We start from the raw sequence: 18,059 nt of genomic DNA on the forward strand, positions 1-18,059 counted from the left end.
AGTGTAATATATGCCTTCTTTGGTGGATGAAAGTTCACTAATCCACATGCTCACAACTCAGAAACGCATGTTTCTCGAATCCGTCATGCATGTATCATGTACGGAAACCGGAATGCCATGTTGATGGAATTCATGTAAATTATATATCTATTAGGTTGAATACACTCCAGAAGTATTCTTCTGTGAAAAATGAACGAATTCGAAACTTGTGTTAGGGAAAGCTTGTGAAAATGTGTACACGAGTCTATATGAAATTATTCCTTTTATAGAGGATGAAAAATCAGTAATCCACATGGTCACAACTCAGGAATGCATGTTTGTCGAATCCGTCATGCATGTAACATGTACGGAACACGGAATATCATGTTGAAGGAATCTATTCAAATTACATATCTCTAGGGTAGAATTCGCTCCAAGAGGGTTTTCCTGTGATCAAAGTGTGATTCTTGAAACTGGTGATAGGAGAAGCAACGAAGTCCAAGGAACTATTTCAAAGTGCATAAGTAACTTGTTTGGTGGTTGAAACATCTGTCATGCGCATGTTCACAGCTCAGTAATGCATGTTTGAGGAATCCGTGATGCATGAAACATGTTCGGAATACGGAATGCCATGGTTATGTAAACAATGTAAATTACATGTGTATTGGTGAGAATTCGCTCAAAGAGTGTTTTCCACTGCCAAATGTCTGATTTTAGAACCTGGTGATACAAAAAACTTATGAAGTCAGAGTAAATATTTCAAAGTGTAATATATGCCTTCTTTGGTGGATGAAAGTTCACTAATCCACATGCTCACAACTCAGAAACGCATGTTTCTCGAATCCGTCATGCATGTATCATGTACGGAAACCGGAATGCCATGTTGATGGAATTCATGTAAATTATATATCTATTAGGTTGAATACACTCCAGAAGTATTCTTCTGTGAAAAATGAACGAATTCGAAACTTGTGTTAGGGAAAGCTTGTTAAAATGTGTACACGAGTCTATATGAAATTATTCCTTTTATAGAGGATGAAAAATCAGTAATCCACATGGTCACAACTCAGGAATGCATGTTTGTCGAATCCGTCATGCATGTAACATGTACGGAACACGGAATATCATGTTGAAGGAATCTATTCAAATTACATATCTCTAGGGTAGAATTCGCTCCAAGAGGGTTTTCCTGTGATCAAAGTGTGATTCTTGAAACTGGTGATAGGAGAAGCAACGAAGTCCAAGGAACTATTTCAAAGTGCATAAGTAACTTGTTTGGTGGTTGAAACATCTGTCATGCGCATGTTCACAGCTTAGAAATGCATGTTTGAGGAATCCGTGATGCATGAAACATGTTCGGAATACGGAATGCCATGGTTATGTAAACAATGTAAATTACATGTGTATTGGTGAGAATTCGCTCAAAGAGTGTTTTCCACTGCCAAATGTCCGATTTTAGAACCTGGTGATACAAAAAATTTATGAAGTCAGAGTAAATATTTCAAAGTGTAATATATGCCTTCTTTGGTGGATGAAAGTTCAGTAATCCAAATGCTCACAACTCAGAAACGCATGTTTCTCGAATCCGTCATGCATGTATCATGTACGGAACCCGGAATGCCATGTTGATGGAATTCATGTAAATTATATATCTATTAGGTTGAATACACTCCAGAAGTATTCTTCTGTGAAAAATGAACGAATTCGAAACTTGTGTTAGGGAAAGCTTGTGAAAATGTGTACACGAGTCTATATGAAATTATTCCTTTTATAGAGGATGAAAAATCAGTAATCCACATGCTCACAACTCAGGAATGCATGTATGTCGAATCCGTCATGCATGTAACATGTACGGAACACGGAATTTCATGTTGAAGGAATCTATTCAAATTACATATCTCTAGGGTAGAATTCGCTCCAAGAGGGTTTTCCTGGGATCAAAGTGTGATTCTTGAAACTGGTGATAGGAGAAGCAACGAAGTCCAAGGAACTATTTCAAAGTGCATAAGTAACTTTTTTGGTGGTTGAAACATCTGTCATGCGCATGTTCACAGCTCAGAAATGCATGTTTGAGGAATCCGTGATGCATGAAACATGTTCGGAATACGGAATGCCATGGTTATGTAAACAATGTAAATTACATGTGTATTGGTGAGAATTCGCTCAAAGAGTGTTTTCTACTGCAAATGTCCGATTTTAGAACCTGGTGATACACAAAACTTATGAAGTCAGAGTAAATATTTCAAAGTGTAATATATGCCTTCTTTGGTGGATGAAAGTTCACTAATCCACATGCTCACAACTCAGAAACGCATGTTTCTCGAATCCGTCATGCATGTATCATGTACGGAAACCGGAATGCCATGTTGATGGAATTCATGTAAATTATATATCTATTAGGTTGAATACACTCCAGAAGTATTCTTCTGTGAAAAATGAACGAATTCGAAACTTGTGTTAGGGAAAGCTTGTGAAAATGTGTACACGAGTCTATATGAAATTATTCCTTTTATAGAGGATGAAAAATCAGTAATCCACATGGTCACAACTCAGGAATGCATGTTTGTCGAATCCGTCATGCATGTAACATGTACGGAACACGGAATATCATGTTGAAGGAATCTATTCAAATTACATATCTCTAGGGTAGAATTCGCTCCAAGAGGGTTTTCCTGTGATCAAAGTGTGATTCTTGAAACTGGTGATAGGAGAAGCAACGAAGTCCAAGGAACTATTTCAAAGTGCATAAGTAACTTGTTTGGTGGTTGAAACATCTGTCATGCGCATGTTCACAGCTCAGAAATGCATGTTTGAGGAATCCGTGATGCATGAAACATGTTCGGAATACGGAATGCCATGGTTATGTAAACAATGTAAATTACATGTGTATTGGTGAGAATTCGCTCAAAGAGTGTTTTCCACTGCCAAATGTCCGATTTTAGAACCTGGTGATACAAAAAATTTATGAAGTCACAGTAAATATTTCAAAGTCTAATATATGCCTTCTTTGGTGGATGAAAGTTCACTAATCCACATGCTCACAACTCAGAAACGCATGTTTCTCGAATCCGTCATGCATGTATCATGTACGGAATCCGGAATGCCATGTTGATGGAATTCATGTAAATTATATATCTATTAGGTTGAATACACTCCAGAAGTATTCTTCTGTGAAAAATGAACGAATTCGAAACTTGTGTTAGGGAAAGCTTGTGAAAATGTGTACACGAGTCTATATGAAATTATTCCTTTTATAGAGGATGAAAAATCAGTAATCCACTTGCTCACAACTCAGGAATGCATGTATGTCGAATCCGTCATGCATGTAATATGTACGGAACACGGAATATCATGTTGAAGGAATCTATTCAAATTACATATCTCTAGGGTAGAATTCTCTCCAAGAGGGTTTTTCTGGAATCAAAGTGTGATTCTTGAAACTGGTGATAGGAGAAGCAACGAAGTCCAAGGAACTATTTCAAAGTGCATAAGTAACTGTTTGGTGGTTGAAACATCTGTCATGCGCATGTTCACAGCTCATAAATGCATGTTTGAGGAATCCGTGATGCATGAAACATGTTCGGAATACGGAATGCCATGGTTACGTAAACAATGTAAATTACATGTGTATTGGTGAGAATTCCCTCAAAGAGTGTTTTCTACTGCAAATGTGCGATTTTAGAACCTGGTGATACACAAAAATTATGAAGTCAGAGTAAATATTTCAAAGTGTAATATATGCCTTCTTTGGTGGATGAAAGTTCAGTAATCCAAATGCTCACAACTCAGAAACGCATGTTTCTCGAATCCGTCATGCATGTATCATGTACGGAACCCGGAATGCCATGTTGATGGAATTCATGTAAATTATATATCTATTAGGTTGAATACACTCCAGAAGTATTCTTCTGTGAAAAATGAGCGAATTCGAAACTTGTGTTAGGGAAAGCTTGTGAAAATGTGTACACGAGTCTATATGAAATTATTCCTTTTATAGAGGATGAAAAATCAGTAATCCACATGCTCACAACTCAGGAATGCATGTATGTCGAATCCGTCATGCATGTAACATGTACGGAACACGGAATTTCATGTTGAAGGAATCTATTCAAATTACATATCTCTAGGGTAGAATTCGCTCCAAGAGGGTTTTCCTGTGATCAAAGTGTGATTCTTGAAACTGGTGATAGGAGAAGCAACGAAGTCCAAGGAACTATTTCAAAGTGCATAAGTAACTTTTTTGGTGGTTGAAACACCTGTCATGCGCATGTTCACAGCTCAGAAATGCATGTTTGAGGAATCCGTGATGCATGAAACATGTTCGGAATACGGAATGCCATGGTTATGTAAACAATGTAAATTACATGTGTATTGGTGAGAATTCGCTCAAAGAGTGTTTTCTACTGCAAATGTCCGATTTTAGAACCTGGTGATACAAAAAACTTATGAAGTCAGAGTAAATATTTCAAAGTGTAATATATGCCTTCTTTGGTGGATGAAAGTTCACTAATCCACATGCTCACAACTCAGAAACGCATGTTTCTCGAATCCGTCATGCATGTATCATGTACGGAACCCGGAATGCCATGTTGATGGAATTCATGTAAATTATATATCTATTAGGTTGAATACACTCCAGAAGTATTCTTCTGTGAAAAATGAACGAATTCGAAACTTGTTTTAGGGAAAGCTTGTGAAAATGTGTACACGAGTCTATATGAAATTATTCCTTTTATAGAGGATGAAAAATCAGTAATCCACATGGTCACAACTCAGGAATGAATGTTTGTCGAATCCGTCATGCATGTAACATGTACGGAACACGGAATTTCATGTTGAAAGAATTTATTCAAATTACATATCTCTAGTGTAGATTTCGCTCCAAGAGGGTTTTCCTGTGATCAAAGTGGGATTCTTGAAACTGGTGATAGGAGAAGCAACGAAGTCCAAGGAACTATTTCAAAGTGCATAAGTAACTTGTTTGGTGGTTGAAACATCTGTCATGCGCATGTTCACAGCTCAGAAATGCATGTTTGAGGAATCCGTGATGCATGAAACATGTTCGGAATACCGAATGCATGGTTATGTAAACAATGTAAATTACATGTGTATTGGTGAGAATTCGCTCAAAGAGTGTTTTCTACTGCCAAATGTGCGATTTTAGAACCTGGTGATACACAAAACTTATGAAGTCAGAGTAAATATTTCAAAGTGTAATATATGCCTTCTTTGGTGGATGAAAGTTCACTAATCCACATGCTCACAACTCAGAAACGCATGTTTCTTGAATCCGTCATGCATGTATCATGTACGGATCCCGGAATGCCATGTTGATGGAATTCATGTAAATTATACATCTATTAGGTTGAATACACTCCAGAAGTATTCTTCTGTGAAAAATGAACGAATTCGAAACTTGTGTTAGGGAAAGCTTGTGAAAATGTGTTCATGAGTCTATATGAAATTATTCCTTTTATAGAGGATGAAAAATCAGTAATCCACATGCTCACAACTCAGGAATGCATGTTTGTCGAATCTGTCATGCATGTAACATGTACGGAACACAGAATATCATGTTGAAGGAATCTATTCAAATTACATATCTCTAGGGTAGAATTCGCTCCAAGAGGGTTTTCCTGTGATCAAAGTGTGATTCTTGAAACTGGTGATAGGAGAAGCAACGAAGTCCAAGGAACTATTTCAAAGTGCATAAGTAACTTGTTTGGTAGTTGAAACATCTGTCATGCGCATGTTCACAGCTCAGAAATGCATGTTTGAGGAATCCGTGATGCATGAAACATGTTCGGAATACGGAATGCCATGGTTATGTAAACAATGTAAATTATATGTGTATTGGTGAGAATTCGCTCAAAGAGTGTTTTCTACTGCAAATGTCCGATTTTAGAACCTGGTGATACAAAAAACTTATGAAGTCAGAGTAAATATTTCAAAGTGTAATATATGCCTTCTTTGGTGGATGAAAGTTCACTAATCCACATGCTCACAACTCAGAAACGCATGTTTCTCGAATCCGTCATGCATGTATCATGTACGGAACCCGGAATGCCATGTTGATGGAATTCATGTAAATTATATATCTATTAGGTTGAATACACTCCAGAAGTATTCTTCTGTGAAAAATGAACGAATTCGAAACTTGCGTTAGGGAAAGCTTGTGAAAATTTGACACGAGTCTATATGAAATTATTCCTTTTATAGAGGATGAAAAATCAGTAATCCACATGGTCACAACTAAGGAATGCATGTTTGTCGAATCCGTCATGCATGTAACATGTACGGAACACGGAATATCATGTTGAAGGAATCTATTCAAATTACATATCTCTAGGGTAGAAATCGCTCCAAGAGGGTTTTCCTGTGATCAAAGTGTGATTCTTGAAACTGGTGATAGGAGAAGCAACGAAGTCCAAGGAACTATTTCAAAATGCATAAGTAACTAGTTTGGTGGTTGAAACATCTGTCATGCGCATGTTCACAGCTCAGAAATGCATGTTTGAGGAATCCGTGATGCATGAAACATTTTCGGAATACGGAATGCCATGGTTACCTAAACAATGTAAATTACATGTTTATTGGTGAGAATTCCCTCAAAGAATGTTTTCTACTGCAAATGTGCGATTTTAGAACCTGGTGATACACAAAAATTATGAAGTCAGAGTAAATATTTCAAAGTGTAATATATGCCTTCTTTGGTGGATGAAAGTTCACTAATCCACATGCTCCCAACTCAGAAACGCATGTTTCTCGAATGCGTCATGCATGTATCATGTACGGAACCCGGAATGCCATGTTGATGGAATTCATGTAAATTATATATCTATTAGGTTGAATACACTCCAGAAGTATTCTTCTGTGAAAAATGAACGAATTCGAAACTTGTGTTAGGGAAAGCTTGTGAAAATGTGTACACGAGTCTATATGAAATTATTCCTTTTATAGAGGATGAAAAATCAGTAATCCACATGGTCACAACTCAGGAATGCATGTTTGTCGAATCCGTCATGCATGTAACATATACGGAACACGGAATTTCATGTTGAAGGAATCTATTCAAATTACATATCTCTAGGGTAGAATTTGCTCCAAGTGGGTTTTCCTGTGATCAAAGTGGGATTCTTGAAACTGGTGATAGGAGAAGCAACGAAGCCCAAGGAACTATTTCAAAGTGCATAAGTAACTTGTTTGGTGGTTGAAACATCTGTCATGCGCATGTTCACAGCTCAGAAATGCATGTTTGAGGAATCCGTGATGCATGAAACATGTTCGGAATACGGAATGCCATGGTTATGTAAACAATGTAAATTACATGTGTATTGGTGAGAATTCGCTCAAAGAGTGTTTTCTACTGCAAATGTGCGATTTTAGAACCTGGTGATACACAAAAATTATGAAGTCAGAGTAAATATTTCAAAGTGTAATATACGCCTTCTTTGGTGGATGAAAGTTCACTAATCCACATGCTCCCAACTCAGAAACGCATGTTTCTCGAATCCGTCATGCATGTATCATGTACGGAACCCGGAATGCCATGTTGATGGAATTCATGTAAATTATATATCTATTAGGTTGAATACACTCCAGAAGTATTCTTCTGTGAAAAATGAACGAATTCGAAACTTGTGTTAGGGAAAGCTTGTGAAAATGTGTACACGAGTCTATATGAAATTATTCCTTTTATAGAGGATGAAAAATCAGTAATCCACATGGTCACAACTCAGGAATGCATGTATGTCGAATCCATCATGCATGTAACATATACGGAACACGGAATTTCATGTTGAAGGAATCTATTCAAATTACATATCTCTAGGGTAGAATTTGCTCCAAGAGGGTTTTCCTGTGATCAAAGTGGGATTCTTGAAACTGGTGATAGGAGAAGCAACGAAGTCCAAGGAACTATTTCAAAGTGCATAAGTAACTTGTTTGGTGGTTGAAACATCTGTCATGCGCATGTTCACAGCTCAGAAATGCATGTTTGAGGAATCCGTGATGCATGAAACATGTTCGGAATACGGAATGCCATGGTTATGTAAACAATGTAAGTTACATGTGTATTGGTGAGAATTCGCTCAAAGAGTGTTTTCTACTGCAAATGTCCGATTTTAAAACCTGGTGATACAAAAAACTTATGAAGTCAGAGTAAATATTTCAAAGTGTAATATATGCCTTCTTTGGTGGATGAAAGTTCACTAATCCACATGCTCCCAACTCAGAAACGCATGTTTCTCGAATCTGTCATGCATGTATCATGTACGGAACCCGGAATGCCATGTTGATGGAATTCATGTAAATTATATATCTATTAGGTTGAATACACTCCAGAAGTATTCTTCTGTGAAAAATGAACGAATTCGAAACTTGTGTTAGGGAAAGCTTGTGAAAATGTGTACACGAGTCTATATGAAATTATTCCTTTTATAGAGGATGAAAAATCAGTAATCCACATGGTCACAACTCAGGAATGCATGTATGTCGAATCCGTCATGCATGAAACATGTACGGAACACGGAATTTCATGTTGAAGGAATCTATTCAAATTACATATCTCTAGGGTAGAATTCGCTCCAAGAGGGTTTTCCTGGGATCAATGTGTGATTCTTGAAACTGGTGATAGGAGAAGCAACGAAGTCCAAGGAACTATTTCAAAGTGCATAAGTAACTTGTTTGGTGGTTGAAACATCTGTCATGCGCATGTTCACAGCTCAGAAATGCATGTTTGAGGAATCCGTGATGCATGAAACATGTTCGGAATACGGAATGCCATGGTTATGTAAACAATGTAAATTACATGTGTATTGGTGAGAATTCGCTCAAAGAGTGTTTTCTACTGCAAATGTCCGATTTTAGAACCTGGTGATACAAAAAACTTATGAAGTCAGAGTAAATATTTCAAAGTGTAATATATGCCTTCTTTGGTGGATGAAAATTCACTAATCCACATGCTCACAACTCAGAAAAGCATGTTTCTCAAATCCGTCATGCATGTATCATGTACGGAACCCGGAATGCCATGTTGATGGAATTCATGTAAATTATATATCTATTAGGTTGAATAAACTCCAGAAGTATTCTTCTGTGAAAAATGAACGAATTCGAAACTTGTGTTAGGGAAAGCTTGTGAAAATGTGTACACGAGTCTATATGAAATTATTCCTTTTATAGAGGATGAAAAATCAGTAATCCACATGCTCACAACTCAGGAATGCATGTATGTCGAATCCGTCATGCATGTAACATGTACGGAACACGGAATATCATGTTGAAGGAATCTATTCAAATTACATATCTCAAGGGTAGAATTCGCTCCAAGAGGGTTTTCCTGTGATCAAAGTGTGATTCTTGAAACTGGTGATAGGAGAAGCAACGAAGTCCAAGGAACTATTTCAAAGTGCATAAGTAACTTGTTTGGTGGTTGAAACATCTGTCATGCGCATGTTCACAGCTCAGAAATGCATGTTTGAGGAATCCGTGATGCATGAAACATGTTCGGAATACGGAATGCCATGGTTATGTAAACAATGTAAATTACACGTGTATTGGTTAGAATTCGCTCAACGAGTGTTTTCTACTGCCAAATGTCCGATTTTAGAACCTGGTGATACAAAAAACTTATGAAGTCAGAGTAAATATTTCAAAGTGTAATATACGCCTTCTTTGGTGGATGAAAGTTCACTAATCCACATGCTCCCAACTCAGAAACGCATGTTTCTCGAATCCGTCATGCATGTATCATGTACGGAACCCGGAATGCCATGTTGATGGAATTCATGTAAATTATATATCTATTAGGTTGAATACACTCCAGAAGTATTCTTCTGTGAAAAATGAACGAATTCGAAACTTGTGTTAGGGAAAGCTTGTGAAAATGTGTACACGAGTCTATATGAAATTATTCCTTTTATAGAGGATGAAAAATCAGTAATCCACAGGGTCACAACTCAGGAATGCATGTATGTCGAATCCGTCATGCATGTAACATGTACGGAACACGGAATATCATGTTGAAGGAATCTATTCAAATTACATATCTCTAGGGTAGAATTCGCTCCAAGAGGGTTTTTCTGGGATCAAAGTGTGATTCTTGAAACTGGTGATAGGAGAAGCAACGAAGCCCAAGGAACTATTTCAAAGTGCATAAGTAACTGTTTGGTGGTTGAAACATCTGTCATGCGCATGTTTACAGCTCAGAAATGCATGTTTGAGGAATCCGTGATGCATGAAACATGCTCGGAATACGGAATGCCATGGTTATGTAAACAATGTAAATTACATGTGTATTGGTGAGAGTTCCCTCAAAGAGTGTTTTCTACTGCAAATGTGCGATTTTAGAACCTGGTGATACACAAAAATTATGAAGTCAGAGTAAATATTTCAAAGTGTTATATATGCCTTCTTTGGTGGATGAAAGTTCACTAATCCACATGCTCACAACTCAGATACGCATGTTTCTTGAATCCGTCATGCATGTATCATGTACGGATCGCAGAATGCCATGTTGATGGAATTCATGTAAATTATATATCTATTAGGTTGAATACACTCCAGAAGTATTCTTCTGTGAAAAATGAACGAATTCGAAACTTGTGTTAGGGAAAGCTTGTGAAAATGTGTTCACGAGTCTATATGAAATTATTCCTTTTATAGAGGATGAAAAATCAGTAATCCACATGCTCACAACTCAGGAATGCATGTTTGTCGAATCTCTCATGCATGTAACATGTACGGAACACAGAATATCATGTTGAAGGAATCTATTCAAATTACATATCTCTAGGGTAGAATTCGCTCCAAGAGGGTTTTTCTGGGATCAAAGTGTGATTCTTGAAACTGGTGATAGAAGAAGCAACGAAGTCCAAGGAACTATTTCAAAGTGTATAAGTAACATGTTTGGTGGTTGAAACATCTGTCATGCGCATGTTCACAGCTCAGAAATGCATGTTTGAGGAATCCGTGATGCATGAAACATGTTCGGAATACGGAATACCATGGTTATGTAAACCATGTAAATTACATGGGTATTGGTGAGAATTCGCTCAAAGAGTGTTTTCTACTGCAAATGTCCGATTTTAGAACCTGGTGATACAAAAAATTTATGAAGTCAGAGTAAATATTTCAAAGTGTAATATATGCCTTCTTTGGTGGATGAAAGTTCACTAATCCACATGCTCACAACTCAGAAACGCATGTTTCTCGAATCCGTCATGCATGTATCATGTACGGAACCCGGAATGCCATGTTGATGGAATTCATGTAAATTATATATCTATTAGGTTGAATACACTCCAGAAGTATTCTTCTGTGAAAAATGAACGAATTCGAAACTTGCGTTAGGGAAAGCTTGTGAAAATTTGACACGAGTCTATATGAAATTATTCCTTTTATAGAGGATGAAAAATCAGTAATCCACATGGTCACAACTCAGGAATGCATGTTTGTCGAATCCGTCATGCATGTAACATGTACGGAACACGGAATATCATGTTGAAGGAATCTATTCAAATTACATATCTCTAGGGTAGAAATCGCTCCAAGAGGGTTTTCCTGTGATCAAAGTGTGATTCTTGAAACTGGTGATAGGAGAAGCAACGAAGTCCAAGGAACTATTTCAAAATGCATAAGTAACTTGTTTGGTGGTTGAAACATCTGTCATGCGCATGTTCACAGCTCAGAAATGCATGTTTGAGGAATCCGTGATGCATGAAACATTTTCGGAATACGGAATGCCATGGTTACGTAAACAATGTAAATTACATGTTTATTGGTGAGAATTCCCTCAAAGAATGTTTTCTACTGCAAATGTGCGATTTTAGAACCTGGTGATACACAAAAATTATGAAGTCAGAGTAAATATTTCAAAGTGTAATATATGCCTTCTTTGGTGGATGAAAGTTCACTAATCCACATGCTCCCAACTCAGAAACGCATGTTTCTCGAATGCGTCATGCATGTATCATGTACGGAACCCGGAATGCCATGTTGATGGAATTCATGTAAATTATATATCTATTAGGTTGAATACACTCCAGAAGTATTCTTCTGTGAAAAATGAACGAATTCGAAACTTGTGTTAGGGAAAGCTTGTGAAAATGTGTACACGAGTCTATATGAAATTATTCCTTTTATAGAGGATGAAAAATCAGTAATCCACATGGTCACAACTCAGGAATGCATGTTTGTCGAATCCGTCATGCATGTAACATATACGGAACACGGAATTTCATGTTGAAGGAATCTATTCAAATTACATATCTCTAGGGTAGAATTTGCTCCAAGTGGGTTTTCCTGTGATCAAAGTGGGATTCTTGAAACTGGTGATAGGAGAAGCAACGAAGCCCAAGGAACTATTTCAAAGTGCATAAGTAACTTGTTTGGTGGTTGAAACATCTGTCATGCGCATGTTCACAGCTCAGAAATGCATGTTTGAGGAATCCGTGATGCATGAAACATGTTCGGAATACGGAATGCCATGGTTATGTAAACAATGTAAATTACATGTGTATTGGTGAGAATTCGCTCAAAGAGTGTCTTCTACTGCAAATGTGCGATTTTAGAACCTGGTGATACACAAAAATTATGAAGTCAGAGTAAATATTTCAAAGTGTAATATACGCCTTCTTTGGTGGATGAAAGTTCACTAATCCACATGCTCCCAACTCAGAAACGCATGTTTCTCGAATCCGTCATGCATGTATCATGTACGGAACCCGGAATGCCATGTTGATGGAATTCATGTAAATTATATATCTATTAGGTTGAATACACTCCAGAAGTATTCTTCTGTGAAAAATGAACGAATTCGAAACTTGTGTTAGGGAAAGCTTGTGAAAATGTTTACACGAGTCTATATGAAATTATTCCTTTTATAGAGGATGAAAAATCAGTAATCCACATGGTCACAACTCAGGAATGCATGTATGTCGAATCCATCATGCATGTAACATATACGGAACACGGAATTTCATGTTGAAGGAATCTATTCAAATTACATATCTCTAGGGTAGAATTTGCTCCAAGAGGGTTTTCCTGTGATCAAAGTGGGATTCTTGAAACTGGTGATAGGAGAAGCAACGAAGTCCAAGGAACTATTTCAAAGTGCATAAGTAACTTGTTTGGTGGTTGAAACATCTGTCATGCGCATGTTCACAGCTCAGAAATGCATGTTTGAGGAATCCGTGATGCATGAAACATGTTCGGAATACGGAATGCCATGGTTATGTAAACAATGTAAGTTACATGTGTATTGGTGAGAATTCGCTCAAAGAGTGTTTTCTACTGCAAATGTCCGATTTTAAACCTGGTGATACAAAAAACTTATGAAGTCAGAGTAAATATTTCAAAGTGTAATATATGCCTTCTTTGGTGGATGAAAGTTCACTAATCCACATGCTCCCAACTCAGAAACGCATGTTTCTCGAATCCGTCATGCATGTATCATGTACGGAACCCGGAATGCCATGTTGATGGAATTCATGTAAATTATATATCTATTAGGTTGAATACACTCCAGAAGTATTCTTCTGTGAAAAATGAACGAATTCGAAACTTGTGTTAGGGAAAGCTTGTGAAAATGTGTACACGAGTCTATATGAAATTATTCCTTTTATAGAGGATGAAAAATCAGTAATCCACATGGTCACAACTCAGGAATGCATGTATGTCGAATCCGTCATGCATGAAACATGTACGGAACACGGAATTTCATGTTGAAGGAATCTATTCAAATTACATATCTCTAGGGTAGAATTCGCTCCAAGAGGGTTTTCCTGGGATCAATGTGTGATTCTTGAAACTGGTGATAGGAGAAGCAACGAAGTCCAAGGAACTATTTCAAAGTGCATAAGTAACTTGTTTGGTGGTTGAAACATCTGTCATGCGCATGTTCACAGCTCAGAAATGCATGTTTGAGGAATCCGTGATGCATGAAACATGTTCGGAATACGGAATGCCATGGTTATGTAAACAATGTAAATTACACGTGTATTGGTTAGAATTCGCTCAAAGAGTGTTTTCTACTGCAAATGTCCGATTTTAGAACCTGGTGATACAAAAAACTTATGAAGTCAGAGTAAATATTTCAAAGTGTAATATACGCCTTCTTTGGTGGATGAAAGTTCACTAATCCACATGCTCACAACTCAGAAACGCATGTTTCTCGAATCCGTCATGCATGTATCATGTACGGAACCCGGAATGCCATGTTGATGGAATTCATGTAAATTATATATCTATTAGGTTGAATACACTCCAGAAGTATTCTTCTGTGAAAAATGAACGAATTCGAAACTTGTGTTAGGGAAAGCTTGTGAAAATGTGTACACGAGTCTATATGAAATTATTCCTTTTATAGAGGATGAAAAATCAGTAATCCACAGGGTCACAACTCAGGAATGCATGTATGTCGAATCCGTCATGCATGTAACATGTACGGAACACGGAATATCATGTTGAAGGAATCTATTCAAATTACATATCTCTAGGGTAGAATTCGCTCCAAGAGGGTTTTTCTGGGATCAAAGTGTGATTCTTGAAACTGGTGATAGGAGAAGCAACGAAGTCCAAGGAACTATTTCAAAGTGCATAAGTAACTGTTTGGTGGTTGAAACATCTGTCATGCGCATGTTTACAGCTCAGAAATGCATGTTTGAGGAATCCGTGATGCATGAAACATGCTCGGAATACGGAATGCCATGGTTACGTAAACAATGTAAATTACATGTGTATTGGTGAGAGTTCCCTCAAAGAGTGTTTTCTACTGCAAATGTGCGATTTTAGAACCTGGTGATACACAAAAATTATGAAGTCAGAGTAAATATTTCAAAGTGTAATATATGCCTTCTTTGGTGGATGAAAGTTCACTAATCCACATGCTCACAACTCAGAAACGCATGTTTCTCGAATCCGTCATGCATGTATCATGTACGGAACCCGGAATGCCATGTTGATGGAATTCATGTAAATTATATATCTATTAGGTTGAATACACTCCAGAAGTATTCTTTTGTGAAAAATGAACGAATTCGAAACTTGTCTTAGGGAAAGCTTGTGAAAATGTGTACACGAGTCTATATGAAATTATTCCTTTTATAGAGGATGAAAAATCAGTAATCCACATGGTCACAACTCAGGAATGCATGTTTGTCGAATCCGTCATGCATGTAACATGTACGGAACACGGAATTTCATGTTGAAGGAATTTATTCAAATTACATATCTCTAGGGTAGAATTCGCTCCAAGAGGGTTTTCCTGGGATCAAAGTGGGATTCTTGAAACTGGTGATAGGAGAAGCAACGAAGTCCAAGGAACTATTTCAAAGTGCATAAGTAACTTGTTTGGTGGTTGAAACATCTGTCATGCGCATGTTCACAGCTCAGAAATGCATGTTTGAGGAATCCGTGATGCATGAAACATGTTCGGAATACCGAATGCATGGTTATGTAAACAATGTAAATTACATGTGTATTGGTGAGAATTCGCTCAAAGAGAGTTTTCTACTGCCAAATGTGCGATTTTAGAACCTGGTGATACACAAAAATTATGAAGTCAGAGTAAATATTTCAAAGTGTAATATATGCCTTCTTTGGTGGATGAAAGTTCACTAATCCACATGCTCACAACTCAGATACGCATGTTTCTTGAATCCGTCATGCATGTATCATGTACGGATCGCAGAATGCCATGTTGATGGAATTCATGTAAATTATATATCTATTAGGTTGAATACACTCCAGAAGTATTCTTCTGTGAAAAATGAACGAATTCGAAACTTGTGTTAGGGAAAGCTTGTGAAAATGTGTTCACGAGTCTATATGAAATTATTCCTTTTATAGAGGATGAAAAATCAGTAATCCACATGCTCACAACTCAGGAATGCATGTTTGTCGAATCTCTCATGCATGTAACATGTACGGAACACAGAATATCATGTTGAAGGAATCTATTCAAATTACATATCTCTAGGGTAGAATTCGCTCCAAGAGGGTTTTTCTGGGATCAAAGTGTGATTCTTGAAACTGGTGATAGGAGAAGCAACGAAGTCCAAGGAACTATTTCAAAGTGCATAAGTAACATGTTTGGTGGTTGAAACATCTGTCATGCGCATGTTCACAGCTCAGAAATGCATGTTTGAGGAATCCGTGATGCATGAAACATGTTCGGAATACGGAATGCCATGGTTATGTAAACCATGTAAATTACATGGGTATTGGTGAGAATTCGCTCAAAGAGTGTTTTCTACTGCAAATGTCCGATTTTAGAACCTGGTGATACAAAAAACTTATGAAGTCAGAGTAAATATTTCAAAGTGTAATATATGCCTTCTTTGGTGGATGAAAGTTCACTAATCCACATGCTCACAACTCAGAAACGCATGTTTCTCGAATCCGTCATGCATGTATCATGTACGGAAACCGGAAAGCCATGTTGATGGAATTCATGTAAATTATATATCTATTAGTTTGAATACACTCCAGAAGTATTCTTCTGTGAAAAATGAACGAATTCGAAACTTGTGTTAGGGAAAGCTTGTGAAAATGTGTACACGAGTCTATATGAAATTATTCCTTTTATAGAGGATGAAAAATCAGTAATCCACATGGTCACAACTCAGGAATGCATGTTTGTCGAATCCGTCATGCATGTAACATGTACGGAACACGGAATATCATGTTGAAGGAATCTATTCAAATTACATATCTCTAGGGTAGAATACGCTCCAAGAGGGTTTTCCTGTGATCAAAGTGTGATTCTTGAAACTGGTGATAGGAGAAGCAACGAAGTCCAAGGAACTATTTCAAAGTGCATAAGTAACTTGTTTCGTGGTTGAAACATCTGTCATGCGCATGTTCACAGCTCAGAAATGCATGTTTGAGGAATCAGTGATGCATGAAACATGTTCGGAATACGGAATGCCATGGTTATGTAAACAATGTAAATTACATGTGTATTGGTGAGAATTCGCTCAATGAGTTTTTTCTACTGCCAAATGTCCGATTATAGAACCTGGTGATACAAAAAACTTATGAAGTCAGAGTAAATATTTCAAAGTGTAATATATGCCTTCTTTGGTGGATGAAAGTTCACTAATCCACATGCTCACAACTCAGAAACGCATGTTTCTCGAATCCGTCATGCATGTATCATGTACGGAACCCGGAATGCCATGTTGATGGAATTCATGTAAATTATATATCTATTAGGTTGAATACACTCCAGAAGTATTCTTCTGTGAAAAATGAACGAATTCGAAACTTGTGTTAGGGAAAGCTTGTGAAAATGTGTACACGAGTCTATATGAAATTATTCCTTTTATAGAGGATGAAAAATCAGTAATCCACAGGGTCACAACTCAGGAATGCATGTATGTCGAATCCGTCATGCATGTAACATGTACGGAACACGGAATTTCATGTTGAAGGAATCTATTCAAATTACATATCTCTAGGGTAGAATTCGCTCCAAGAGGGTTTTTCTGGGATCAAAGTGTGATTCTTGAAACTGGTGATAGGAGAAGCAACGAAGTCCATGGAACTATTTCAAAGTGCATAAGTAACTGTTTGGTGGTTGAAACATCTGTCATGCGCATGTTCACAGCTCAGAAATGCATGTTTGAGGAATCCGTGATGCATGAAACATATTCGGAATACGGAATGCCATGGTTATGTAAACCATGTAAATTACATGGGTATTGGTGAGAATTCGCTCAAAGAGTGTTTTCTACTGCAAATGTCCGATTTTAGAACCTGGTGATACAAAAAACTTATGAAGACAGAGTAAATATTTCAAAGTGTAATATATGCCTTCTTTGGTGGATGAAAGTTCACTAATCCACATGCTCACAACTCAGAAACGCATGTTTCTCGAATCCGTCATGCATGTATCATGTACGGTAACCGGAAAGCCATGTTGATGGAATTCATGTAAATTATATATCTATTAGGTTGAATACACTCCAGAAGTATTCTTCTGTGAAAAATGAACGAATTCGAAACTTGTGTTAGGGAAAGCTTGTGAAAATGTGTACACGAGTCTATATGAAATTATTCCTTTTATAGAGGATGAA

The sequence above is a fragment of the Vicugna pacos genome, unplaced genomic scaffold, assembly GCF_048564905.1.
Source record: "Vicugna pacos unplaced genomic scaffold, VicPac4 scaffold_20, whole genome shotgun sequence".
In the NCBI taxonomy this organism is placed as follows: Eukaryota; Metazoa; Chordata; class Mammalia; order Artiodactyla; family Camelidae; genus Vicugna; species Vicugna pacos.